The sequence below is a fragment of the Balaenoptera musculus genome, chromosome 9 (assembly GCF_009873245.2).
Source record: "Balaenoptera musculus isolate JJ_BM4_2016_0621 chromosome 9, mBalMus1.pri.v3, whole genome shotgun sequence".
NCBI classification, from domain to species: domain Eukaryota; kingdom Metazoa; phylum Chordata; class Mammalia; order Artiodactyla; family Balaenopteridae; genus Balaenoptera; species Balaenoptera musculus.
In genome coordinates this window covers 8,894,410-8,920,292 of record NC_045793.1, presented here as the reverse complement: position 1 = coordinate 8,920,292, position 25,883 = coordinate 8,894,410, and the positions used below count along the sequence as shown (strand labels likewise).

The following is a 25,883-nucleotide window of genomic DNA, read 5'->3' as shown; positions in this document are numbered from 1 at the left end:
ACAGAAGTAGACTCACAGACATAGAACACAAATTTATGGTTACCAAAGGGGAAAGCGGGGGGAGGGATAAATTAGGAGTTTGGGATTAACAGACACCCACTACTATATATAAAATAGGTAAACAACAAGGACCTACTGTATAGCACAGGGAACTATACTCAGTATCTTGTAATAACCTATAATGGAAAAGATTCTAAAAAAGAAAAAAAATATATATATATATATATCTGAGTCACTTTGATGTACACCTGAAACTAACACAACATTGTGAATCAACTGTATTTCAATAAAAATTAAAAAAAAAAGAAACTGGAGTTGGGTCCAGCAATCTGTGTTATAATAAGCCTTCCAGGGGATTCTGATCTAAAGCAGCTACACTTTAAGAGCCGAGAACCACTGCTGTGCCCATGTTTTACAGTTTCTGGCAAGTCATACTGAACCATTTGTAATAAACATGCTATTCAGAATCAGTCCTAGTGTTATAATTTTAACTTTCAAATATATTTTAAAAATATATAACTAGTAATGCCCTTCTAATTTCTCATTAGTGTGTCCTTTTGGTTTCACATTAGAAGCACTTGGGAAGTTTTAAATATCCTGATGCCCAGGCAGTGGGGTGAAACCCAGGCAGCAGCTTGCGTTAAGGCTTCCCAGGTGATTCCAATGTGCAATGTACATGTAAGGACCAGTTCCTTATTTCTTTGTTGAGCAAAAGTTCTCAGCTCTGACTGTGCATCAAAACTGCCATTTCAGCTTCAAACATGCTCTCTCTACCCCCAGGCATTCTGATTCAAAAGGTCTAAGACAATTCCTGGGTTTTTGCATTTCTAAAAGTCTCCGCACTCATGTTGTGCAGCTAGGGCTGGTCCCAATATTTTGAAGCTCTAGGGAAGAAATTTCTCCATATTGGCTCTTGTCAAGTGGTAAGGGGATAGAAACAGAAGTCTTACTGTCACCCAGAACAACTTCTCCTATTGCATTTTTTGATCTGTAGGTCAGAGAAGTGACCTTTCAGCACTAATGATGTTCAAGTGGTGTTTTAAAATTATATTCATTAGGGAAAAAAATGGAAAAGTAATTCATAAATATTCAGTGATGCAAAAATGGTTAGCTGAGGCTAATATTAAAAATGTAGGGTATGATGAGAACCGATTGCTTTAAATCTTCAAGTTTGAAAATCTCAGTTACCTAGAATTTTGTAACGATGGACAATGATTTTGAAAGGTTTTGATGAACCACTAGATGGGTAAGCATCTGTTCAAATAAAAATGATTAGTTAGTTGCTGGAAAAGCAGGAGATGATTTGAGAGTCATAATTAACCATAAACTGGACATAAGTCAGGATTATAACACTTACTATTAAAGCCATGTATAATAATAAAATTTCTTCTACTCATCCTGTTTAAAGATTTTTGAGTGCTTAATATGAGCAAGGCACTGTGTTAGGAGCCAAGCAAAAGTTACAAAGAAAAGATAATAGTATTTTATTGTAAAATGCAGACTGTTCTGAAGGACCACGACCCAAAAAGAATGTGTAAGACTTAAGCTAAATTCAGAGGAGGGTAGTGATAGTCAATGTGGAGTATGTTAAGAATCTTATGACTCAGTTTGAAACGTTTAAAACACTGCACTGATTTCATTTGGAGAGAAGATTGGGGAATGACTGAAAATAGAACCTTAAGCATTAGAAAGGAACTAAGTATAAGACAGTGTTTTGGCTGAATTGTGTCCCCCCAAATTTGTATATTGAAATCCTAACCCCTAGTACCTCAGAATGTGACAGTATTTGGAGCTATAGAGTCTTTATAGAGGTAATTAAATTAAATTAAAATGGGGATTTCAGGGTGGCCCTAATCCAGTATGACTGGTGTCCTTATAAGAAGAGATTAGGACATAGACACACACAGGGAAGATGGTGTGAGGTCACAGCCCCGGGGGCAGCCATCTACAAGTCAAGGAGAGAGGCCTCAGAAAAAACCAAAGTTGGTCTTGGACTTCTAGCCTCCACAACTGTGAGAAAATTAATTTTTATTGTTTAAGCTTGTGTATTTTGTTATGGCAGCCCCAGCAAACTAATATAGGCAGTAACTTTCTACAGACGGTGTCCTCAGAGGAAGAAACACTAGGAAATGAACCAAATATTGCAATGAGTTCGTTAAAATATAAATATAAAAAATATAAATATAAAAAAATATAAATATAAAAAGTAGCTTCTGACTATAGCGATTATCTGGGAGTCTGTGAAGTCTTCTAACAAGTAATAGTTTAAATCAAAAATTATCTATTTTTAACCACTGGTATAAGTAAGCAGTGTTCCTCCTTAAAGAAAAAACAAACTTAACTACAGGAACATGTCAGGATTCCACTATAATTTATCTACTACCTTTCTTTGGACCAGATCAAAGATTTGCCTGAAATATTTTGACTTATACATAGTATTAAATAGTGTTAGAGTGACATTACGGTATGTTTTTTCCAATATCTTTTTATTTCCTTCACTCTGAAGGTGCTGTACCCAGAAGGAGTGAATTAGGCTAAGGGGCCTCATGCTGTTACAGTATAGAAACCAATACACACAGTTCCTTCAATTTAGCTTGAGTCATACATATGGATACTTTGATATTTAAATGACCTTCTCTCTCATTTCTCTATCCCCCTAAAAAAAATCTTAAATCTGTTTCATTCTTTGGGGAATCACTTTGAATAAAATGAAAAAACAGTTTGCAAGTAAGACATACAAGGGAGAGAGAGTGTGTGTATTTGTTTGAGTCTTTGGAGATATAGCATCTAGCAAACCTGATCCCAGAGGTCAGTGAAGGCCTCTGGATTCCAACCTGGGAAGCTTTATAGATATAAGCAATGAATTTGCTTTATTTGGTTGACATTTATATGACAGGCACAGACAGATGTGGAGTGAACCTACTCTATTTTTAAAAGGCTAAAGTTAAGGAAAATAGAAGCAGAGGAAGTAGAGACATGTAAGATGATGACACAAAATAAGAGAGACCTCGGGCAGAGCCTGAATCTTCTCTTGCTTTCATATTGTTATATGAGGCTCTTAGGAAAAGCACTCTCATCCAAAACTGTTTGCCCAAAGAAGCATGGAATTTTACAACTAGATATTTATTGTAGGAAGTATTTTTAAGCAACTTTTGAAATACAAATACTTAGCGTAAATGAGGTTTTTTTTTTTTGTCCGTTCTCCTCCATGACAAAGTTGGGTAGAATGGTAGGATGAGGTGGGGAGGGGGAAAAAAGATCCCACAATTTAAAGTGGGGAGGGAAAACATTTTAAGAAGTTGAGGGATTGTGGACAAGGAATGCCAAACAGGAGTGGATGAGCCACGGGAAGAACAGCCATCACTCACTGGTTCCCACCAGCACAGGTCAGACCACCAGACTTATACCTGGGGAACTTCCAAAGTGGCCAGCCTGGAGCAGTTGCACAGAACCCTTACAGCTGCAAGAACCTTTACAGCAGGAATCGCAAAAATGCCAATCACAATCGCATGGCAGCCTGAAGCAGGACATGTTAGAGCATCAGAACCTCAAGAGAGCTATAGATTCAACAGCGTCCCCCTGCTTGATTATGCCATTGCTCCTAAGCAGTTCTGAGACATCTTGAGATCCAGAAAAATAAAGAAACTCTGCATTTTCTAGACAGAGGTTTCAAATTCTAGATAGAAAGAAGGTTATCATTTATCGAGAATTCTGCAAAGTGCAATAAACTTCTGAGGAGACATGTCTTGGCTTATAGAAAGGGCACCATCTCTTAGGCAATTGAGACTGAGTTCACCCTTACAGTTGCACAGGTAGTTCACTGCACAAGAACTCTCCGGTAAGGGGTAAGCAAGAGTTGAAATTGAGCCCCTGCCAAGCAGGGCTGTGAACACCCAGAATAAGGGTCACTACTTTCTAGTGTTCACAAATGTGTTTTAAATTGACCAAGTTATGAGGCCAGTAGGCCACCTTTTTAAAATTTTCAATTGTACAAAAAAGTTGTAGAGGCCTGATTTAGTCATTTTCCTGCATGATGTATCATCCTGAGGGACCCGGGCAGGTGAAGCAGCACTGGGGTCTTTGATAGGTAACCATCTCCGTGCTGCAGGAGCTCCAAGTATCTGAGTGCTCTGAGGCCAGTACTACAAAGAACAGAGTCCTGCTAGGATACTTCTGCAGCCTAAGAGCAATTCTGCAGCGTTCTATTCACTGAGAAATTTGTGCTTTCATAAAAATGATTTTAAAACCCTATCTATTATTACAGTGAATAAAATGGGATTTTGAACCTATTGTTGGATTTAATTATTATTTTTATGGCAGAACTGGGGGTCTGGGAGTAGTTAATAACAGTTGTTTTTTTACTCTCTTTTATTAAGTCATTTATCATAAGCAAAATTCAGTTTCTAACTTTAGTTCTTTATTTAAGTTTCTAACTTATCTATTTTTTTTGTTTGTTGTGTATTCCTGTGTTACATCTCTAAAGGTTAGAGAATAACTATTTCATTTTCTCCAGCAAAAGCTATTTAGCAGTCTAGGATAGCATGATGGTTAAATGGTTAAAAAGAAGAGATGATTCGAAATTAAAGCGACTTAACAGTGAGGATTAACAGGGGCATGGAAGGCTACACATCAAACTCATCTCTACTTAAGCTTCACTTTCAACAGCAGATTTTTCCATGGCCTCCTGACTTTCCTGCTCATCTCAATCCCAGGTTCCTGTTAATCAGGCCAAGAGGAGAAGAGATGAAGTTTATTTCGAATAAATGTGTGCCTTATGGTAGTCCAGGCAGCATGCTTTATACATTGCTAAGCCTATTCCTGCTATAAAAATTATATTTATTAAGTCTAGGAACATTACATATTCCTGTAATATTTCAAAAATCGCAACAAATAAAGTTAAAAAAAAAAGCATGGACATTCAAAAGATAACAATAAAGGTAATAGGGGCTTCCCTGGTGGCGCAGTGGTTGAGAATCTGCCTGCCAATGCAGGGGACACGGGTTCGAGCCCTGGTCTGGGAAGATCCCACATGCCGTGGAGCAACTAGGCCCGTGAGCCACAACTACTGAGCCTGCGCATCTGGAGCCTGTGCTCCGCAACAAGAGAGGCCACGATAGTGAGGGGCCCGCGCACCGCGATTAAGAGTGGCCCCCGCTTGCCGCAACTAGAGAAAGCCCTAGCACAGAAATGAAGACCCAACATAGCAATCAATCAATCAATCAATCAATCAAATCTATAAAAAGATTAAAAAAAAATAAAGGTAATAGAAACATTATTAATGATGTCCTATGATTTGGTGTCATTGGATGACACAAAATGAATGATAGAGAAAATGGTAAGATTATTTTATTAATTTAATTCTGATGGTGATGTCCTCCCCTAGGATCTTGTTTACTTTCATGTTTACTGTACACATTTTTCCTCTCCTTGCAAATATATTTCAAGATTTACCCTCTATATAAAGCCTTACCTAACCACACCAACCAGGGTTATCATTCTGTTGTTGTTCTGAACTCCTGTAATAGTGATGCTTTCTCTGACTCTAGACTTGCTGAGGGCAGGGACGGGATCCATTCGCCTCCTATTATACCCCCAGCACTTACCATACTGTTTGTATTTCATAGGATTTCACTTATTGTGTGAATGAGTGAATACCATGCAAGCTGCACTTAATTTTTGATAGTACTCCCCTAAATTTTGTATTTGCTGAATATGTTTTAGATTATACAAATCTTCATTTCCCTAGCCCCCCAATCTTCAGTTCTAACTAGTGAAGTTAACCTAATGAAGGAGAGTACAATTTGCCCAAGGAAAATCTGGTGTCAGCCCTGTGGTCTTTCCGGTCTTCACAGAATGGTATTTAGGGCTGTGTAAGAAGCAGTGGGATGCACCCCTCCCCATGCACACACCCCTTCGCTCTCCCCTGAAATCTGGCACCTTTAACCTGTATGTAGGCTCCTTGGTGCTGACCCTTCACTTTGATAAGAAAAGTCATTACAATACAAAGCATTAGAATCCAAATTTTTGGAAAAGGATTGAATTTTTTCCTAATATACAAAATGATCCAAGGATTAAAGCTTTTATGTTCTCTGCAGGGGTAGACCCACGCTTTGTGGAACATGAGGCGTCATACAATTTGGAGTTGGGGGAACTCTTTACAAAAAAGGAATACCGAATTACAAATACAAAATTAAGTATAAGGTAGAATCTTTATTTAGAATGAGAAAAAACTCACAACAAATTACTAGACCCTTCAAGGCTCAGGTCCCTTATTTTCTGAGATCTCATGAGGTGATTTACCAGAAATGAATGTTACCTGGCTTCCCTCCCTAGAAGAAAACTCCTAGCAATGTCCAGTCTCATGGTGGTCCCGTAAGTGAGCTTAGTTAGCCTCACATTAAATTTCCTTCTGGCCCTTAAGGTTAGGAAAAGAAATACCGTGTGTGTGTGTGTGTGTGTGTGTGTGTGTGTGTGTGTATGTATATATATGAATCTTCCAAGGCTCAATTCAAGAACTAGGAATTCATTTGCCTATTCAACATAATTATTTTGAATATACATCCTCTGCAAGATACAGATCCAGTACCATCCCTCAGGGAGAAGGAGCCAGTCAATAATGATCAACCACAGGAATAAATGTATAGCCAACCGTGACAGTGTTATGAAAGATACACAGTGTTCTGAGAGTATATAACAAGGAAACATGAAACTAGGTGCCCAGGGTTTTGTTTACATTCTTGTTTGCTATGTTTATTTGGCTTTTCGGGGTGTCAGCGTTGGGGGATGAGAGGGGCTAGGGCAACCAAGCAAGAGGAAGTTCTATTTGAGCTGAAATTTAAAGACAGATAGGAATTTAGTAGGTAAAAGTGGTAGGGATGAGGAATATGGAGTTTCAGGCCATGGGGTTAAGAGGGAAGAATAACAAAGACCAATGTAGCCTGGTAACTCAAGCCTGGGACTGGTTTAGGACTCACAATAGCTTTAATGAAAGCAGAAAATCCCAACTTCCTTCTCTGTCTGCGCTGTCCAGTATGTTAGTGCTGGCCACATGTGTCTATAGAGTGCTTGAAAAACTCAAAGACTTCCTATGAAAAAAAAAGAGTGCAGTATATCTCACTAGTAACTTTTTCATATTCATTGCATGTTAAAAGAGTGTTTTGGATATATTGTGTTAAATTAAATATATTGTTAAAATTAAGCCACCAATTTATCCTTTTATTAAGTGTGGCTACCAGAAAATCTAAACTTGCAAATGTGCCTGGTCTTGTGGCTTGCTTTATGTTTCTATGGGATGGCACTGCTCCAGCAATGGATCTCAGCCCTGGCTGTTCATCATGACCCACAGGCCTCACCGTAGACCTCGGGAATTAGAACCTCTCAGGGTACAGGCTGAGAGTTTGCATTTCACGTAAATGACCTGGGTGATTGCAGCACCTGTGATTCACAGGCTACTCCTGTAAAAGGCTCAAATGTACGTATTACAGGTTTTAGGTCTGCTTCTTTCAGCTGGAATGCCTCGGGTAAGCGATCTCCTTGAATCTGGTCAGATTCCAGGAATCTTTGACGTGGGATAGCTTTATGTGCAAAATCATTTTTGGTAAGCCATTTTCAGTAGGGTAATGTCAATGGGCAGCCTGGGCTGAGGAATGCCTAACTCCAGGGAGATCATTTAAGTAGAAAAAAATGTGACCGGTGCCTTCTTCAGGCTCTGCATCGTGGTGGCCCTGTTTGCCAGACGTAGAAGTGGCGCCCTTTTGGTCTGTCTGCCGCGATGCAAGCTCATGAGGTATAAACATGGCCGTCTATGGCCGCCCCTCAGCGCGAACTCGGGGTGAAGTCTGTTTTGGAAGGGGGTAGTACTAGACAGACACAGTGACAAACACAAGCTTCTCTATGCATTTTTTTCCCCCAAAGACACTCATTTCCAATTAATAAAACATTTTGGGTTTAGGCATCTCCTTGTCTTAACTTAGCATATCCATCATCATGGATATTTATCATTGTTTTTCAGAGTAAACTCTTTAACTGACCCTTATTTCAAGGGTTTTTCATAACAACAGGACCAGTCTTTCCAGAGTCTGAGAAAAATAATGATTCCTTATGTAGCCTAGAAAGCTCAATTATATTGGTACTCAAAATCATGTAAATGCAAGCTTGTATTTACAGGTCTGTTAGAAGCCTTCTTCTTTAACAGAAATTCTTTTCTGGCTCCTCATGTCCCATAGATGAGAAGGGCAGACACCACAGGAGGGTGTTTTTACTCATTTTGTTCGGTATGATCTATGAATTGGGTGACTATATTTTAAAATCAGATAATTTCTTTGATCACTAAGGTGTTTGATGGGATGGCAGCTTCATTCTGGATTCCCTCCATCAAGGATTTGCAGGTTCTTTTCACTGCACGGCTCTTCTCTTCCTCTTAGGAGGCCCCCAGCAAAGACTGAAATAGAACTGCTTTTTATAGCTTGGTTTTTCAGAAATCAGCTCCTTTGGACTTGTAGAAGACCTTGTATCTCTGCCAGCTCATTACATTTTGAGTTAACATTATCAAACGTAGAACTTCAGTTTTTAAAATAGAATTTTAAGTCGTTTCATGAAAGAACAACTTGCCTAGATCATGATAACACCTTGTTAAATTGAATAGATCCTTGTCTTAGCTACTAAGTAAGTTAATGTTCCTTTAAAATATCATTCACTTGAGAAACAGCAGGAGTAAGAGTGGATTTTTTTTTCTCTCCATTTAACTCCAGCTTCATTGAGATTATTGATTTCATTAAATAAATTCAAGCAACTTCTAAAACTTTCTCAGATTCTATGGCGCAAGGCCCAGATGTCTTTACATGGCACTCAGTCATTCACATTCTGGTCCAAGCGTAAGTCCAGCATCACCTATCTCCCAAGTCTCCCTCTGGCCCAGGCACCCTGGTCGTTAGCCAGAGTGCACACACTATTCCCAAATGCACACCTGCTTCTTCACAGCTCTATTATTTGACTTTACTCTTCCCTCATCCTAGAGTTTCATAACTCTTCTCCATCTAACAAACTGCCACTTATCCTCTCTGACACGCCCCCTCCCCCCCAGAAATGTTACCTCTTCTGTGAATCTTCCCCAACTACCTTGGACACTGGTATCTCATCTAACTCTAGTACTGAATTCTTTTTTTTTTTTTTTTTTTTTTTTTTTTTTTTCGGCTGTGTTGGGTCTTCGTTTCTGTGCGAGGGCTTTCTCTAGTTGCGGCAAGTGGGGGCCACTCTTCATCGCGGTGCGCGGTCCTCTCATTATCGCGGCCTCTCTTGTTGCGGAGCACAGGCTCCAGACGCGCAGGCTCAGTAATTGTGGCTCACGGGCCTAGTTGCTCTGCGGCATGTGGGATCTTCCCAGACCAGGGCTCGAACCCGTGTCCCCTGCATTGGCAGGCAGATTCTCAACCACTGCGCCACCAGGGAAGCCCTCTAGTACTGAATTCTAATTCAGGTTATGTATTTACATAAGTTTATTCCTCACAAGTGAGCACTGGAGGGCAGGGATTAAGTTCAATTCACATTTGTCTTCAAGGGGTAGAAAGAATAGATATTTGAAGACAACTACTGTATTTCCATCTTCTGACTTTTCTATTGCCACATGCTCCCAGTTTCTTCAAGTGGTGTCATCCAAATCCATTCACCATCTGAGTGACTTATCTTTTAATATGCTTCCATTTGCTTATGTGTGTTAACTGGAGTTATCTGGGGTTGGAAGCATAGTACATAAAAGGCCATGTGATTTGTAGGCCTTAGAGAGAGGCCTCCAGGACACTTCCCTTTTCATCTGGTCTTCTTCCTTACACATTGCTTGGACCCTGGCTTACCTTGAACTAGGGAAGGGTATACCCTGGGGTTTCACATGCCACTGGGCCTGTCTTTGGAAGCCTATGTTCTGCTTTCTGGCCCACTTCCAGCCTGCAGAAGCCCTGACATACCTACGTATTTAGCTCAGTATCATCTATGAACCGCATGACTATCTTTTAAAATCAGATCATGTCTTTGATTACTAATATATTCACTGGTACGATAGCTTCACTCTGGATTCCCTCCATCAAGGATTTGCAGGTTCTTTGCAAGGCAGGAGTGGATCCCACCTGACTGTCACCATCCTGCCTAACATTTGTAGTTTAGGTTTGGTGGCTCTGGTTTTTGTTTGTGTTATTTTAACTGATGTCATTGTGTCATTCTTATTGTTTGAAAATGAACAACCATGGTAGAATGCTTTGATTTTGAAGCTACCAGTCATATGTATTGAGGAGCAACATCTTTTAAACAGAACTGTCACCCAAGTACACATTTCTAAGCCCAATTAAGACCAATAAAATGTTTGTAAGTTGAATTAAATAACTCTTCTTTATCCCTGGCATAGAGTAAATTGATTTAAGAGAAGCAACCATTGTCTCAGCTATGTTCCAGAGACCGTAGCTTGCAAAAACAAACAAATGAAAACACAAATTTGGTGCCAATATTGGAACTCACATTAGAGAAAAATGGTCTTAATATAGATACAATTTTTCTCTGTATATTCATTAGATTGAAGCACTGTTTTCTACGGTAACGACATAACATTTCACTAAAATATAAGTGTGTTTGGGAGTTCATAAGCTCTTCTAGTGTTTTGAGAAGAGATTTGCAATATTAATGACTATGTTGGGTTTTTTTTTTGCATTGATATACTTTTATATACGCATTTGGTTTATAAGCAAATACTCTTTCTAATGCTGAGTTCAATTGACAAAGAAAAAAAAATGAATGAAGCACAGATGCTGTACATAAGAACAGAATGTGCAATGCAATTTAGCCCTGTGGGCTTCCTGGGAAGAACCCACTTATCCTATAATAGGTAGAGTTGTCAGTAGTGACAATAATGCTGTTAGAAATCAGAACTAAGTTGTGCTCACCAGTGTTTAACTGACAGTGCCACAATGCCTTCAGGGATGAAGTGCAAGTGCTGTTACCATTCATCTCGTGATTTTTTTTGTGGTTCAATAATGTATCTTCGTAAAACACCAACGACAGCCAGTATTCTGCTGTTCCTGTGAGTGAAATACGATGTGCTTGCAGTATGTTTTGAGGATTCACTAACTATGGCTATGTACACATAATTCGTAATCAAGTTCGTGCATGAGTAGCTGAAATATAAATAGGAACACTTAAGACTGTCTCAAAATCAGATTGCATTCTCCATTTATATAGTCATAGCAGGAGAGTTCAGAGATATACAATAATAAGCCTTGGTGTATGTTAGAGCAATTCAGAAAAGGAGCAAAAGCTAGATGGGGACAAAAAAGAGAAGGGCCATAACATTACTGAGGTAAGGATAAGACTGGATGAGTTTAGTTTTTCAGAAATAAATCATGGAATGGAGTATCAAAATGGGAATAAAACAGTTCTAGCTTAATCCTATTTGAACTTCTGAGTTGTCTCCCTCTGATTTTTGGTTTTGAGTGGAGATAATTCAGGTTTCTAAGTATAATTAATATAAATTTATCTTAAAATTTTGCACATGCACATGCTAAACATCTTTATTGTGGGGATGTAACAAGTCTCTGTTTTTTTTTTTTTTAAACATCTTTATTGAAGTATAATTGCTTTACAAGTCTCTGTTTTACTTACAGTCCATAGCTGCTAGATTTACCTTCTCAAGAAATCTCTAATTATGCCACTTCTTCACTTCATAAACTTCTTCTGAATGAAGTTCAAACTTCTTAACTTGAAATTCAGAGTCCTTCATGAGTTGTCTTCAACCAGTACCTCTTGTCATATCTCCTGCATGCAAAGGGCTCTTACTGAAGGACACGTAGTCCATTTGTTCATTCAGCAAACATACAGTGAGCATTTTAGCTCTGGGGATTCATGAATATATATATATTCATTTATGTGTTCAAGGAGCTCAGGAAGGGGCAGAAATCATGCAAACAAAATAACCTGCTAAACTTCCATTCCTTTATTCTTAACAATCCCTTCATCTCAAGTAGCCTTACCATCCATTTCCAATAATAGCAACTCTTCCATGAAGTTTTCATGAAACTCCTCCCTAATCCCCTCAAAAGAAAGTAAGCCAGTGCTCGCTTCGGCAGCACATATACTGAAATTGGAACGATACAGAGAAGATTAGCGTGGCCCCTGCGCAAGGATAACATGCAAATTCGTGAAGCGTTCCATAATTTTTAGGGGCAGTGTATAAAGGATAAAGGAGTCAACATAAAGGGACCCCCAGTGACCATATGGTGACAGTTTTTTAAATAAAATTACTATTATACAAATAGAGCAGATATAACACACACACAAATCAAATATTTGCCCAGGTCAAAAAATAGGACTTTGCCTCCTGTTCCATAAGCTCCTTCCATGAGCTTCATTCTGGTCACACCCCCTTCCCCTTCTTCATAGCCTCACTTTTATAATAATGACTTTCTTGCTTTTTGTTTTTTTGGTTTTATCACCCAAATGTGCATCCTTAAACACTATAGTTTACTCTTGCCCATTTAAAAAAAGATGCATCTCTTAGGATGAAGTTACAATTTGAGCATCAAAAGCACCGCCACCATCATCATCACTACCACCATCACCATCATAATCTTCATCATGGTTTACAGGACAAGATGAGTTTTGTGAAAGACCATGAACTCAAAATGACTCAAAATAGAAAAGTTATTATGAAGCTTGCCCGAAAGATGACTGTAATAGAAAGTAGTGACTATAATAGATCATGTTTATTTTTTATTGATTTTAATAATTCAGAGGGTTTGATATTTCTTCCATGAATTTTGTATGTTTATAAAGCACAGTCACATGTCTGCTTTATCTGTTAAGAATAAACACTGGACACTGTAAGTCAAATAGCCCCAGAGGGGCTTCCCTGGTGGCTCAGTGGTTGAGAATCTGCCTGCCAACGCAGGGGACACGGGTTTGAGCCCTGGTCTGGGAGGATCCCACATGCCGCGGAGCAACTAGGCCCGTGAGACACAACTACTGAGCCTGCGCCTCTGGAGCCTGTGCTCCGCAACAAGAGAGGCCGCGACAGTGAGAGGCCCGCACACCGCGATGAAGAGTGGCCCCCACTTGCCACAACTAGAGAAAGCCCTCGCACAGAAACGAAGACCCAACACAACCAAAATAAATAAATAAATAAATAAATAAAAGTAATTAATTAATTAAAAAAAAAAAAAGCCCCAGAAAATGTAGATGCCAAGAACAGGAAGGACTATTCAGTTTGGGCGGGTGCCCACAATAACCAACCAGAAAGGGGGTTCCACAGTGTTTGCCAGATGACCTACAGAGGAACACTAACTACACAGACTTAATCTCTCAACCCCTAGGGGATTAAATCTCAGTGCTAATAAGGGAGGTGTAACTTTTTAAAGCTAAGAGACAAAAATCAATACTTGATTATGATAAGATAATAGGTTATATATAACAATGGCCAAGTGATATTTTTTTTAAAAAAATCAGAGATAAATACTAGGTTGCAAAATTAAAACCCTAGGCATAAGATAAGGCCTGAAATAGTCGCACTGGCATTAACAGATGTAATTTAACTATAGAAAATTATAGTTAATTTTTATAGTTAAGCTTTTATAGAAAAGCTTAATATAGAAAGGTGGTTTGGGTTAGAACCACCTTGAGAGAAACAAACAAGTATGATCAAGAATTAGTCAGTCAATAAACCAAAGTTCTGCGATCTAGGCAGTTCTGATAAGGTAATCTTTTCTTCAGGATCTGGTAAGAATTTTATGACCCAAGGAAAGGAATAAAATTAATAATGCTGAAACTCTGAGGGTATCTAAAAACAAATAGAGAAAAATAAGAAGAGAAATAAGAAAGACATTAAACCTATGATATTGATGCTTTAGAGTAAATTTAAGTGAAACTATAACAAGTTATATAGCCTTTGTTTTATATGTTTGTGAATTATGGTTTCGAAGTGTTTAAAAGGATCAGCTGTTCTAAATATATAATTACAGTTAGTTTAAACTGTTTAAAATGATATGCTTAATAAATCTGTAATCAATATTTAAAGGCCCCAAGAAAAAATTCATTTTCAGTTTGGGGTATTAGATTCATGAGTTTAATAAATTGAACATTAAACAAAGAAAGAAAAACACAGTAAGCCATCCATTCCAAAGTTAATTGTCAGTTCTTTATTTTAGCACTAGGCAATATTTACTTAATTTACATACATGTACCCTCCAAAAGTCAGTAAGTATCTCTAAAGTCGAGGATAATGTTCCAAATAATCCCTATCCCCTACATTCAACAGAATTTGTAACTACAGAAAAATCACATACCTGTTGAATGAGTAAAATCATTCATGTTTTCTTGGAGGCAGCATCATTCTTATTTCCTCCTTAATCATTCACCTCCTTACAAATGTAGCAGAAAAAAGTTACCATTTCTCTCAACCATGACCTCGGTAGGTATAAAATCAAGTGATTCAATGATTGAAATGAAAAACAACATTTTATACAATTTTATATTGAATGAAATTTTCATTTTTATAAAGGAAAATGAAACATTCCTACTGAAAATTAATAAAAGCATGATGATTTTCTCCATAATATAGCAATAAAATTTTGTTTTATAATTAATCCTTTAAAAGTATTTCAATGTTTTCATAAAGTATTAAGTAATAAAACTTGCTCAATTACCTTAAAAATGATACTAAAATTATGAATAAGTGAAATTTATAATTTTGCATCTATAGGATTTTATAACCTTGCCCTTCTAACAGAATGGAGCTTACATTTTTTTTTACTGTAAAAGTCAATAAGTACAAATTAGCTTCTATCTTGAATATAGATCATTATACATAGCTTGCTAGACACATCCAAAAATATATACTTGAAATAAGAATTATAATGAAGATGATTAAATAACTAACTCCAAATTTAATCACTCTGAACCTTATCTTTGTATTATGCCAAATATGTTAGTAATACTTATCTACATTTCAACATGTTGTTATAATGTACATAAATTTATTAGTGATAGATATACTTGAATTTCAGATAATGCATTAAAAAGTTCTGCACAGGATGAATATTTAAAAATATGATTCAAAGGCTTCCCTGGTGGCGCAGTGGTTGGGAGTCTGCCTGCCAATGCAGGGGACACGGGTTCGAGCCCTGGTCTGGGAGGATCCCACATGCCGCGGAGCAACTAAGCCCGTGAGCCACAACTACTGAGCCTGCGCGTCTGGAGCCTGTGCTCCGCAACGGGAGAGGCAGCGACAGTGAGAGGCCCGCGCACCGCGATGAAAAGTGGCCCCTGCTCGCCACAGCTGGTGAAAGCCCTCGCACAGAAACGAAGACCCAACACAGCCAAAAATAAATAAATAAATAAATAAATTTAAAAATATGATTCAATTAAAAATTATCTTTTCAAAGGAAAAAGTAGATCACGATTTAACTTCTTGAACAGCTGAAGGTGAGACTATCATTCATTCCTAAAACATCGATTCAAACCAGAGAAGATAAATCTTGATGAAAATGAATGGTTTTTTGTAGTAGACATCAGTAAATATTTGATAAAATTAGGCACCAGATCCTCCCAGTTTCATTGTCAGTATTCTTTACGTTTATGCCAATAGGATATAATAATCATATAGAACATATTTTCATCTAGCACCTAACTTCCCTGAGGGAGAGACTTATTCTACCTTCTTAATACCTCATTGTCATTAGATAATAGGAGCTAAATTATAGTTTTGATTATACAGTGCCTAATTAAAAAGAAAACTCATGCTAATTGGACTCCTCGTGTTGCTATGTACACCAGTCCCAAGAAGATCCACCCTCATACCACGAACTACTCATTTATAATCCTGGTCAGCTTGTTAATAACCTTCCAGAGTCAACAAGGATCCTCCTGCCCCATGTCGCCCGCACCACTAAAACGAGCCTGAGTTTGGTAGCTGTGCTCTAAGAGCACATGCTCTCCCCTACCCGCCAGGCTGTGGGCGGGCCTGCTTTAATCTCTTCCGCAGGGAAAGGGGCGGAGTTTTCCGGGGTAGGCGGGGCGGGCTGCTCACTGACCCAGCTCCCAGGGCTGGGTGTGGCGTCTCTGCGCAGGCCCGCTGCCGCGGCCATCTTGAACGGAGGTGTCGTGCGCAGAGCTTCTGCGCACGGCCCGCGGAGCTGAGGTGACGGCAGCAGCCATTTTGCACCAGGAACGCCGTTCTGAGGTGCCGGGGAGCGAGGCCTCTGCTCGCGGTTCCTGTGAGCAAATGAAACTAGACTAAGCGCAAAGGAAAAGAGGAAAAAAGGTTAGGCTTTATCTTGTTACCCAGATTCTATTTTTATTTCCCGAGAATTGTTAACGGGCTGCGCCGGTTTAGCCAGTTTAAATGCTCCAAGAATGAAATCATTGATGACGCCATCCTTACAGCGGTGACGTTATTACTAAGCTTTATTAGTCAGAGTGGAATATGTTAATATTTACAAGGTGTTGGAAAGAGGTCTGTCCTCACAGGTGCAGGCACCGCCTGGGTAAAGGGATAGGATTTGTTCTTAATACGTGTGTAGCACGATGAACTAATTCAACTCCACACGGAAACAAAGTGATCATTCCCTTTTTTTAAACGATGTAAATAGTGTTTGATTGTTTTCCCAATGAACAGAGCTGATTGGAAACTATGTCCCGTGTAACCATACGTTTTTGTTTGAGCCGCGACATGGCCAACGTTGAAAAACCTCTGTTTATAAACAGACAAAATCAATAGTGAAAAGAGGGCCCAGTGTCCAATTCCTGTTTGTTCGAATTCTTTTTGAGAACTCGTTGGGAAGAAATAAACAACTGACTTGTGCACAGGAAAATAGTAACAGAAGCCCTTTTGTGCCTTTGCTCAGTTCAGAGACAAAAACAGGTAAGACAGCCTCTGGCAGATCTGCCTCATATTCAGGCATCTCTTCCAGCGACCACGGTGGAAGTCGTGCTCAGTAAAATGCAAACGGGTCCACTAAAATGCCAAGAGTTTCATTTTGTTTTGATGTCTTTCTCACAGAATAACAGTGTTCGGCTTGGTTTTTTTTTTTTTTTTTTTTGTAGTGCCCTTTGGGAAAGAACATTTTCTCTTTTAAAAGCCACACAAAGCTTAACACAAGCAGCTTCATTGTTCTCTTTCTCAGGAAGCTAACAAAAAAAGACTAATGTGTTCCTGAATGAAGCTATTCATTGCTTAGTAAAAACAAGAGTTAGTAACAGTAACTGTTACACTCACATTAACCTTATTTTCACGCTTTAACATAGAAGTTGCTCAGGTGTATTATATGTGTACCATAATTTGCTTAAAAAAATGCTGCTGGGAAATACAAATCTAATGAAACAAAAACTAAGATATCTTTTTTTTTAAACAATGTTGTACAGGCGTACAGCAGAGTGATTCAGTTGCCCATATACATGCATCTATTCTTCAAATTCTTTTCCCATTTAGGTTATTACAGAATATTGAGCAGAGGTCCCTGTGCTATACAGTAGGTCCTCGTTGGCTGTCTGTTTTAAATATAGCAATGTGTCTTGTTTGTTGTTATTTTAGAAATTTGAGTTAATAACCAGTGTTAAGCCCAGTTACCAACACTCAAATTTTGGAAAATGCAAAGTTGTAATACTGATAATAAGTGCAGCTCTGGAAAGTGGAAAAAAATCTTTGACTTGAAATCCACAACCCTGGGTCTTATTTCCAAGTTTGCGAAGTATTGCTTGATATTGGCAGGACTCTTCACTTTTTGAGTCTTGATTTACTCATTTGTTCATTTTCAAAGTGGGGAGTAGCTCTGGTTATCCACAGAATGACTAGTTATTTGTTTTATAATGTTCACATACAACTTTCTTCAAAGTTCATAATAAATAAAGGCTGATAAAGACAAATATCATGAACTTCTGGTGCAAGATTTTTATAATAAATCATAAGCATGTGATGTAAGAGTCCCCAACATCACTTATGATTATCTCCCTTGGAAGCAGGTGAATTCACAAAATTTACAAAATCTATTTGTGAAAAACTTATTTTGAAGACTAATCTTCTTTAAAGGCAATAGATGTATTAATAATCTATGCTCTACGAGGTCAGGAGCTTTTTTTTTTTTTTTTAAGATTTATTAATTGATTGATTGATTGCTATGTTGGGTCTTTGTTTCTGTGCTAGGGCTTTCTCTAGTTGCGGAGAGCGGGGGCCACTCTTCATCGCGGTGCGCGGGCCTCTCACTATCGCGGCCTCTCTTGTTGTGGAGCACGGGCTCCAGACGCGCAGGCTCAGTAATTGTGGCTCACGGGCCTAGTTGCTCCGCGGCACGTGGGATCTTCCCAGACCAGGGCTCGAACCCATGTCCCCTGCATTGGCAGGCGGATTCTCAACCACTGCGCCACCAGGGAAGCCCAGGAGCTTTGATTTTGATGTAAGCCTAATGTCTAGGGCATTACCTGTACCATAATATTGAGTCAGTGGATGAAGGAATTCACTGACTATATCCTCTTTCACTGTATTCATGGCATGATTTAGTTCGTAACTATATTCTTCATGAATATGTTCTTAATGAATATATTCATTAAAACACTGAACCTGTGACCCTAAGCTTCTGATAAATTGAATAACCCTTAAAATTCTACTAATATATTCACATTTATTGAACCTACTTAAGAGAAATATATTCATGAATATATTCATGGGAAGAATATATTCATATTCACAGAATATATTCTAGAAGAATATTCCTTAACACAGTTCCCTGATAAATTTGTAAGTTTGATGAATTTAGTGAATTAGTTGTTCATGAATTGATTCTTTGGATAATTATTTTTGATCAATCACTTTTAGAGAATTGGTTCTCAGTGAATTGACCGAGAGCCCCCTCTCTTGACTCTGATTGATATATCATGGGCAGGTAGGCTACTGGCTATTGGAGCTCACCACCTTCTAAACCTGGGGGCAGAGATATCCTCCTGTGAAATCTGTTGAAGGAGGGAAAGAACCCCTTCTTCCAAAAGGAGAGAGGTTAGAGGCCAAAGTCGACTTCAGACCAAGAGCTACTTAATCAGATTCCACCTTCTCCCTGAAGTCTGTCTTCTTATTCCTCCTCGTTTTTCAGAGACGGTGGCCTTGCCTTGGGGGTTTGTTAGCAGGTGTGAATACTGAGTACGATTACTAAGGACTGAGCTACCTACAAAGGGTACACTGGCTTTAGCTATTAGTCTTAGAAGTGTGCTTTGTATTTATGGTATGTAATATGAATATAGTATGTTCTGTGTATACTCTATAAACAGTCTAATCTATATAAATTCATTACCAGCCACGTGACTTTTTTTTCTCAAGTCATATATGCTTTTTCAAATTTATAACCGCAAAGGCTTGGCCTCTCATGGAGAATCACTGCTGTTGTGAGCCATAGTTTCTGATGAAATTATTCTCTCTCAGGTGTTTGAGAGCAGAAACAAGATTGTGACAACTCTCAAACTAAGTGAGCTGTGACAGTGGTGAGCTCATGAGATCTGAGCGTTAGAATATTTGAACCATTTTATTTTACCTTTAAGTCTAAGATACAGAGATGGTGAACTCAAGAAAAATGGAAACAAAGCCTAAAAGTGAAAATTTTAAAGGGAAAGTGGTAGACACTATAAAATTTAGAGAGAAAGCAAACAAAGAAAGTGAATATTTTTATATCAGAGGGTTTTTCTTTCTCTCTTATGAGTGAAAGCAGTGTGCATTCCCTGTATCTGTGAGACATGAAAGGGCCATAATCATGGTTGATAAGTTAATCAAAGACAGGAAAGCCCTTAAGTTTAGAAATGAAATTAGACATAATGTGAAAAATGACATCACAGTTAAAAGCCCTTGAAAGTGCCCTGAAGTCACCTCAGAATTTTTATGAAGTCTTCACCTGGTTGTAGTCCCCCAGTAATCTTTATTTTTCTTGTACATCACAATTCATGTTAAATTAACGGCATTAATAGCTATCAGATTTGCTAAATTACTGTTGTTTTCATATTCGACAGCTGTGTGCACACTTCGTAATTTTTTGATGGCTTCTGTATGCATTTATCTCCTGACTCTTTAAAGATAATAGTGGCCTCAATATTGTCTACAGTTTTACTTATTTCAATTAGGTTATACATCACATAGACTCTTATCTTGCTTTATTCTTATTGAAATATACTATTCGTATAGAAAATGCACATATCATGAATGTACAGCTTAATGAAGTTTTTGAAAAATTGGACACATCTATGTAACCTTCACTCAGATCAAGAGACAGACAATTACCAACACTCCAGATTGCTTCTGAAGTCAGTAATTGATTTTAACTAGAGGGTTGCTTATATAGCAACCAATGCTGAACAATGTTCAATAAATAACTACTAAAAAACACGATTGTGCTATATGGTATGGAAGAAAATCCATGTATAGATATTTCTGATGTTATCTTTAGATAGGATATGCCCTGTTAATAAGAAAATGATAAATGTTTATATAGAATTTTAGCACTGTAAGGCATCTAATCTCCACAGATTCCCTCAGATAACAGCCTTTGTGGGATTCTGCTGTTTGACATCTTCTTCCTAATCCTTTATTAGTATTCCAGAGAATTTCTGCAATAAAGGACAGATGCTCTTGCCAAAAGCCTTACTTCTGTTTTCAATTTGCCAGTATTTTCTGGGACTCTACCTCTTACGTTAAATCACAGAAATGGCAAAGAATTCTCTTTCAGAATTGAAACAGTGAAAGATCCTAATTCCTTCCACAGTGCTGGATCCACCCTCCAAGTTGGTGTGCCATCAGTTTACTCTCATGTTTCCATGAAGCTATCTGTGGCCCCCATCTTCTGTCCACTATAGTACAAAATTCAAATGACTGTCTGTCTTTTCAGCGTGGATTCTTCTCTTTTCATCTCAGGCAAAGTCTCTTCCATGTACTTTGAGTGGTCCATGACCATTGTGTTTAATGCTTAGAGTCAGCCAGCAGGACAAGTACAGATTTATAGACCAAAATATACAACTTCAGTTATATCAGTATTTGCTTTATTAATATGCTCCACATAACTTTTTTTTTTAAAATTTTTAATTAATTAATTAATTTATTTTTGCTGTGTTGGGTCTTCGTTTCTGTGCGAGGGCTTTCTCTAGTTGCGGCGAGCAGGGGGCCACTCTTCATTGCGGTGCGCGGGCCTCTCACCGTCGCGGCCTCTCTTGTTGCGGAACACAGGCTCCAGACGCGCAGGCTCAGTAATTGTGGCTCACGGGCCTAGTTGCTCCGCGGCATGTGGGATCTTCCCAGACCGGGGCTCGAACCCGTGTCCCATGCATTGGCAGGCAGATTCTCAACCACTGCGCCACCAGGGAAGCCCCGCATAACGTTTTTTAATTGATACATTGTCATTGGTTTTTCTATTCCCCTTTGCAGTACATGAATGTATTGTAGTCTTAAGTGTCTAGAGCTGAGAGGAATCTTGTAATCAACTGGTATGAATCATTCATTTTACTGATAAAGATTTCTGGGCCAGAGAGGTAAATGTAATATTAGTGTCCATGCTATCCAAATTCTAATCCGGCTCTATTTTAGTGTATCACACTGCACTCCTATCTTATGTGTCCTGTAGTGAATTTCACACATATGTGCACACATATATACAAATACACACACACAACTTGTGTACCTAATGCAAATCCATGAAACCACACTAAAAAATAAAACAGCGGTTTAAAAAATTTATGCTCTAATAATATATTAATTTTTAAAATATTATTTTTAATTTTTAATCTTATCCGATGCTTATCTTGTCCAGATTAAAATCCACAAGAAAGGATGGATGGAATAAATTTGTAACCTAAATATATATGAAACATTTTTTATACAAGTGTGATTTCAATGTGCTTACCTGTAGCATTTTTCCTCTCCCATTTTGCCACAAGGGATGAGAAAACCTACCAAAAGGCAGTTGACACTCAAAAAGGATTGTTGACTTGGAGATTGCAGCAGAGAGTAGTTTATAAATATCTGGGGACATGCCCTTCATGGTTCAGTGCTCATTAGTAGTCCAGTTGGAGGAAATGACACTGAGCTGAAACACACAGAAGCTGCCTCTCACACTAGGAGTCACATAGTAGAACAAGTAGTAGAGAGGTTGACAGAAAAACAACTACTTGTAAAAGGTAGGGACTGAATCTTTGCCTACGTTTGTGACCTAGGTACAATAGCTAGACCCTACCTTTGAGTAAAGGGTGAAAATTATTCAGTGGCAAGTATAAAAACAAAGTTCTGTTAAAGGGGAGTAATGCAGAATTATTTGAAATGAGAAACTATGGTTTTATTATGACTTTTATGATGCAATTTAAAAATGATTTATATTCAAATCATAAAATGTTATACCTGAATATAATATTTTAAGATATCTGTTCCATGCCAGGACTCTGCCCGTGATTATCCTCTGAACTCAGAAATTTCTGAACCCCTGAATGTCTAGATAACTTCTCTAAATTAAGAACAGTTTTCTCACTGGAGTTATCCAGCACACACAGGTATAAAAAAGTTCTGTTTTAATCAAAGCCACTTACGTTCACAGCTCTCTATGGTTATGATAAAACCAAGACTTTGAAAAACATTTAGAAGAAAAGAGGGAATTTTGTTATATGTACTGTTTTAAAGAAAGCTAATCTTAAATTCTGACAATTGTTAATTTTAAGCTTTGAATTTATTTTATTATCAAAATTTAGAAAAATGAGAAAATGGATTCAAGAATTAACCTGGGCTAAATTGCTATTATTATCTTCATTTATGCTGTTCCTAGTATTCTTTCTCGAAGGTATTCTTTTTGCGTCACTTCTATAATACCGATGGGACAGAATAGAAAAACAGTCATTGACTGATAGTGTCTTGTAGCTCTATTTTCTCCCTGATGTGTAGGAGGACAGGAACAGTGTGCCTTTGGGACATGGATGAGATAAGGTACTCTGTAATCATTCTAGTATTCACGAGTGGGGTTATGCTAGCCGGGAAGATGGGGGATCAACAGTTTTAACAGCCTATTATAGTAAGGCTGTGCACAACAAGGGAGTGCCCACCTTTGGGATCACCTCTTGTCAAAGATCCCTAGCTGGATCCCCAAATCGTCTCAGCTACATTTTGCCTTCCTCATTTATCTTTCATTTCTTTTTCCTGAGCCATCTCACTCCAGTTTATAAAATATAGGGAAATGTTTCATAGCAATTATAAAAATGTATGTAAAGATATTTAAACCTCATTAGATGGTACAATAAGGCAAACTTTTTGAGACCATTCACTGTACAGTAGCTAGCGTATATCTTTAAAATAGCATCATGCCACTTTCTGCATAAAACATAGGTTTTCTATCACACTTAACATTTAATCTTCTAATTACAGCTTACAAGGCCCTTAACTTATTATACTATTGCCTATCTTTTTCCTCCCATTTCTCAATCCTTCCCCCTTAATCTCTGTACTCAAACCACTGTAGTTATCTTAGGGCCTGGTACTTAAGTACAACAAGCGTGTCTCCCTTCAGGGCCTTTGCATCAAATTATCTCATGACTGGCTTCTTATCCTTTAGGTTTTAGGTTTCAGATTCACTGTCACCTCCTCAGAGAATTCTCCCTTGTCAATCAGTCTTATCCCATGAATCTCTCTATCACAACATCTGTTTTATTTCTGTTATAGCATTTATCACCATCTGAAATTGTACCTGTTAACCTATTCATTATTTGTCTATTGTCTGTCTCTGCACATAAGAATATAAGCTCCAAGAGGGCAAGACCTTTTCTTCTTCACCGTTATATCCTGGTGCCTAAAACAATGCCAATTACCTGGTAAGAGATCAATAAATGAGTTCCGAATAAAACTCTAGAAGAACTTAGGCTAGTGGAGGTAAATTTCCATGTTATTCTCCTTAGATTCTGAAAAGTTAAACTGAAAGGACAAGGCTGCCAAATCTCCATCAGCACAAATCAGAGAATTTAGCGGATGATGATCACTTGCTTCTTCCTTTTATACTTTTTCACCTTCAATCATAGCATCACAGCAATCTGAATGGTTTGCAGTTATTTATGATAAAAGCTAGAGTAAAATACATCAGATACTAAGTGTAATGTCTCTTGGTGTAATGAGTCTTTTTTTTCCTTTATTATACTTTTTTAGTTTTCCAAATTTTCTTCAATAAGTTTTATCTTAAAGATGAAAAAAATTATAAAAGTTCTCTGCTTATGATCTGAAATCCATTTAAGCCACCATTGCTTAATATGCCTTTATCTGCCCTAAGTAGATACATGCACAACTCACAAAATATGATGTCTTCCTTTTGTAAAATTTTGTAAAATGTGAAGATGATATTCACATAATCATATTACTACTAAAGATACTTGCTTTGGAAGATTGTCTCAAGAAAACAGTCATCATTAAAATGGTCATAAATCTTTGAATGAGATTTTGAAGTATAATGATCTTTGGCTTTCGGCTGGGAATCAGTAATGGTTGAAACAATTTTTAGAGGTTTTTACATGAAAATTTAGTCTTGGATTAGTTATTTTAAGTGTTTTAACTTCCTAAAATATTGATATCAAAAAGTTAAACATAATAATACAGAGTCTCATTGGGTTTCCCCTGTTTAGTAGCAAATAATGGTATGTTCTATATTGGGTTTCTCATTGTTTGATAATGCAGTAAACAAAGTATAAAGTGGTCATTGGATAAAATTTAGATGAATTTAAAAATGAATATTATCATTCCTTTTATCTGATTTAAAATGTTTATATATATATATATTTTAAAGTTGGTACTTTTTTTTTTTAAAGGGTAATTATTATTATTATTTTTAATTTATTTTTATTTATATTTATTTTTGGCTGTGCTGGGTCTTCATTTCTGTGCGAGGGCTTTCTCTAGTTGTGGCAAGTGGGGGTCACTCTTCATCGCGGTGCACAGGCCTCTCACTATCGTGGCCTCTCTTGTTGCAGAGCACAGGCTCCAGACGCGCAGGCTCAGTAGTTGTGGCTCACGGGCCTAGTTGCCCCACGGCATGTGGGATCTTCCCAGACCAGGGCTCGAACCAGTGTCCCCTGCATTGGCAGGCAGATTCTCAACTACTGCACCACCAGGGAAGCCCAAATGTTTATATATTTTTGAGGTAAAAATTATAAAGTACATTTGGTTTTCATTATTCATCATAGTTATATTCTGCATAGTCATTGTAAACACTCAATTAGTGAATAATGAACCATTGTTCCTACAAGAAATACAGAGTTAGGTTCCTGAGAACCTCTGGTCACAACATTTGCATCAATATATAACCTTGTTTTTGTATTTGCATCAATACAAACCTTGATTTATGTATTTCTGTTTAAAGTTACCTTGTTTCATGCATATAATTGATTCATTAACATTGAACACACAACCAACAGCATTATAACTTATACCTGAAAGAAGTTTATCTAATGTACACATTTCCTCTTTGTAAGGCACATCACAGCCTTCTTGCACTTAGGAACACTAAACAGCATTTCAGCACTACATTTGGGGACCACTTTAAATGGCAAAATTGACAAAAAGCACAAAAATGCAAAAAACAACGTGGCGCTAAGTATACAGTGAAAATAACACTTGATTGCAGGATAAGAGCTGAAACAAGAAGGCAAAGAGATGCCTTATTTGACCTCAGCTGGGAACTTGTGAGTCGAGCGACTCCAATTTTTCACCAGTCTGTTCATGCATGAGTCCGTGAATGACCAGAGTGCATCACCGTATTGATTTTGGGTTAGAAATAAATTTTAGCAATAAGGTGAATTCACAAGTACTGAATCCACGAATGAGAATCAACTCTGTGAAATGCACAGATCTTAAGAGCACAATTCAATGGATT

The 25,883-nt window shown here is 37.9% G+C and overlaps 1 protein-coding gene and 1 non-coding gene across 3 annotated transcripts in view; both read left to right on the top strand.

Annotated features, from left to right (window-relative positions):
• CNTNAP2 (contactin associated protein 2) overlaps positions 1-25,883 on the top strand; it is a 2,064,798-nt gene that overhangs the window by 1,031,910 nt on the left and 1,007,005 nt on the right. The gene's annotated exons all lie outside the window — the stretch shown is intronic.
• Positions 12,089-12,195, top strand: LOC118901405. The gene has a single exon (XR_005021378.1). It is a non-coding gene; the product is annotated as a U6 spliceosomal RNA (small nuclear RNA).